The sequence below is a fragment of the Nomascus leucogenys genome, chromosome 3 (genome assembly GCF_006542625.1).
Source record: "Nomascus leucogenys isolate Asia chromosome 3, Asia_NLE_v1, whole genome shotgun sequence".
Classification (NCBI taxonomy): domain Eukaryota; kingdom Metazoa; phylum Chordata; class Mammalia; order Primates; family Hylobatidae; genus Nomascus; species Nomascus leucogenys.
In genome coordinates, this window is record NC_044383.1 from 105109438 (window position 1) to 105113600 (window position 4163).

At 42.6% G+C, this 4163-nt stretch overlaps 1 pseudogene; it reads left to right on the forward strand.

Annotated features, from left to right (window-relative positions):
- The first annotated feature begins 324 nt into the window (after nt 1–324).
- LOC101177016 lies at nt 325–608 on the forward strand (annotated as a pseudogene).
- Nucleotides 609–4163: the final 3555 nt, after the last annotated feature.

The following is a 4163-nucleotide window of genomic DNA, read 5'->3' on the forward strand; positions in this document are numbered from 1 at the left end:
GTAGTCAGACGAGGTGGGACGCGCCTGTAACTTGGGAGGCTGAGACAGGAGAACTGCTTGAACCCGGGAAGCACAGGTTGTAGTGAGCAGAGATCGCGCCACTGCGCTCCAGCCTGGGCGACAGAGCGAGACTCTGTCTCAAATAAAATAAAATAAAAATAAATAAAAGATTTCTTCTTCTCTTCTAGAGCTGAAAAGCCATCATGCAGTGCTGTTCCCCAATTCAAAACACAAGTTCGAATCATCTTAGGCTCAAACTGAGAACTGGCATTAGTCCAGTTAAATTAATCTGCAAGTTGCTCCGAAGTGGGGAAGCGGGGCAGGATGGCTTACATCTTAAATGGACAAGTGTTGGACAGCAGAGTCCATCTCCCTGGAGATTATCTTTGATAACAGATTTCTTCTGAAGAATAGCCAAGTTTGTGATTTTGTTTTTCAAAACTCTGCTTCAGCAACATGTGAAAAGAAGAAGAGGCTATGGAAACACATCTGATTCCAGATATGATAATGGAAGACGGCCACCAGGAAACCCTCTGGGAAAAACAGGTCAAATCAATCATCTGCATGTTCCCAATCCTCCCCCAAAGGCTGGTGGATGAGGAAGGTAAATATCTACTCTAAGAAGCAGACAACTGGACGTGCACATTCACAGTAGAGAGTAACCACTAAGAAGCAGAGGGCTGACCATGCTGGACAAGTAGATGAATGCGTACGTCTAAACAAGGATTGCTCTGGGTCTTCACAGATTAATGAGATCATGCTGGGAATTCCCTTTGCAGGGAACTGGCTGACTGGCATGTAGTTCTACATATGCACGTCTGTCTCATTATCTTTTTTTATATAGTTTACTGAAGTATTAATATAGTTCTAATAAGTAAATATTTTTAGGTTGCAAAACTGACTCCTCATCTTTATATAATTAAGTTACAAAAACTCTGAATCTGAAGATGATAAAAGGCTATGTATTCAGTACTGTTAGTGTCCGTGCCACGTTTTTCAACTTTTGAAATACTATTCATTGTTAATTTGTTCACATTTATAACTAAGTCACATTGTATTTTTTTTTAATTAAAAACAAAATAATCTGCAGCAGAATTAACCAAGCTTGAGATCATGGTCAGCTCTCCAGTTGCAGACTAAACAATCTGTGGGTGAACACACCTGAGCTGGGGTGTGGGGAAGCCACACAAGGCCAATAGTTGCCTTGGACTTCAGGGTCCAAATGCATCTTTAAGAGGGTTGGCAAACTCACTTTTGTTATTCCTCAGTCTGCTGGATTCACAGTATGAAGACATAGCTGACAATTCTGAGCTTTATCAAATTTACAATTTCTGAGCTTTATCAAGCATTATTCGTTTGTTTAAACGATCCAGAAATCTACAGCAAGATTACTGAATATTTAATGTTTAGGAAGTTGATTATAGACAAGACGACTGACTTGCAAAAATGCACTTTGCTCTTGTTATTTGACAAATATAATTTTGCTTCAGTTATTTAAGATATAGCTTCTCCTGGCTGGTAAGGAAACGGTCCGTTGTGAATGTGGAAAGCAGTGACATTTGCGTAACATGGGATCTCAGGGCAGCAACCAGATGGCTCATTTCTGCTGACAAGTGAGATCCTTGCTAGACTGTGTGTGAAGATGTGCATGTGTTACTGGAATTTTTGTTTTACCAGAGAGAATTAGGAAATATTTACCAAATGGATTTTCTATGTATTTATATTTATTAGCACAGAGTGTATAAGGTCATAAAATCAGTCATTCATTCAGTAAATATTCTGTGTAAGGCCCTGTGCTGTACTTATACCAAAACATTTAAGCATAGTGAATACATCTGCTTAATAAAAAATTATGACTCATCCTAAAGACAGAATATTTAAAATAACTGTCCTATTGTGTGGTCACCTTATGTAGAGGACATAAATCCTATAGCTATCTGCAGCTCCCAGTATTGCAAAGTCTATGCAAAAATGCAAACACACACACACACACACACACACACACACACGTGCTTTATGGGAAAGGAAAAGGAAGCTAGGTCTCCCTCTTTAATTAAAGAATAAATTATCTAACCTTGTAGCTATTTGAAAGCTAATTTAAGCTCTGAAAGAAAAAAAAAGGAAGACTCATCTATTAAGTGATCACTGCCATGCCCCAAGGCAACTGTAGATCCCAAATGTAATCATTTAAATGTCAGCATTTTCCTTCCCCTTTTCTGCAATGATACAGAGAGCACCATTGTCTATTCTCTCAGGCAGCTCATGCTGGCAGATTCCACCTGCAATCACACAGTGCAATTCTCCTTACTTGGGAATGGGAGTACTCGGGGGAGGACAACTTGGCTCTGCCAGTTAGTTCAGCTCACACAGCTCTAGCCTGCTGGGAGGAGAATGGGCTCAGCTCAGGGCCCAGCACTGAGTGGGAGGAGGTCTCAAGCCTGAGGTCCGGCCCTCACTGGGATCAGAGCCCACTGACCCACACTGCTGACCTTGGCACTGGGCGGAGGCAGGGCTCCCAAACATCATTAGGGGATTTCCCTAGGACAACCAGGCCCCTGTCTCTGTGTGCTGAAAATCCATACTAGAGGGGCTCCTCTGGGATGACATCTACAGATGATCAAAGGAAACTGAGTCCTAAACAAACAGAAAGAATTTGTATGGAAGGAAAGAGTTGTCTCCGGGGGGTGTGTGTGTGTATGTGTGTGTGTGTTGGGTGTGTCATGGGTTGGGGGTGGGGAGCTGTAAGGGGATGGAGAAGGAACGTTGTCATTTCTTGGGAGCTTGAGAAAGATCCCATTAGATTTTTATCTCATAAGTTGCAACAACAAAAACAAAAAAGTTTCAGATGAATTATATATGGAAAAAAAAATAAAGAGATTATGTGCAGATCTGAGAATGATTTAGGAGAATCAACAGCTCTTTGTGGCTGATTAGATATGTAAAGCAAGGGAGAAGGAAGGGTTAGGACAAACAGATTTCTGGCAACCATGGGCCCCATGTGCCCTTCTCTCAGATGTGGAGACAGCGTGGACATTGCCTGAATTACCCACTCACCCCTGACTTGTGCTGCTCTCCTATCGAACTCTCAAACAAGGCAGGCCCTGGATTCCTCACTATAACAATTGCTGCATTTTGCCTGCATATAATGAATATATTTTTGAACTAAAAACTTGGGACACACAGATTCGTCTTCGGTCTGACAATGGGACAGGGCTGTGTCTCCAGTGAGGGTGTAAGGTCCTCAAGATGGTTTTGCTTTTAGGACTCTGAGGGTGTGCTGCAAGGTGGGATCAGAAAGGCTGGAAGCCCTCTGGTGGTGTGTGTCCTAGCTCCTCTGGTCATTAGAACCATAGCTGACCTCATAAAGGCACATGAGTGAGGAGATTGATCTGGATAAATCTCAGGATTCCATAAACCTCCAGGGTAGCCTCTGAAAGAATTCTATTTTCCAAAACATTTTAATCTCATAAAGCCCAAGGAAAGTCAAACATGAACAATGTTTCTTATTTCTTTCCTTTTCATTAAAAAAAAAAAAAAAATCCCTAACCCATTTCTTTATTAAATTGCATGAAGAAGGCCAGGTGCGGTGGCTCACACCTGTAATCCCAGCACTTTGGGAGGCCGAGGCAGGCGGATCACGAGGTCAGGAGATCGAGACCATCCTGGCTAACACGGTGAAACCCCGTCTTTACTAAAAATGAAAAAAAGTAGCCGGGCGCGGTGGCGGGCGCCTGTAGTCCCAGCTACAAGGGAGGCTGAGGCAGGAGAATGGAGTGAACCCGGGAGGCAGAGCTTGCAGTGAGCCGAGATCGCGCCACTGCACTCCAGCCTGGGCGACAGAGCAAGACTCCGTCTCAAAAAAAAAAAAAAAATTGCATGAAGACATCACTTCAAGGCCTTTCACAAAGACGGAGCAGGAGGTGCCTTGTCCCATTCACCACTGAAGTGCTGTGATTAGGTACAGGCAGCAGCTTTCAAACTAGCATATAACACAGCAATAATAGGCTTTCCCTATAGTCTCTGGCAACCATAGGAGCTCTTATTTAAGATTTGATGGGGGCTTATCAACTTTTTGATTAAAGAAATAAAAACTTTAAGGCATCTTCTCTAATCACAGTGCTTTCTTTTGAATTCTGCCTCTGGCTGTGTCTTACTTGGTTGGA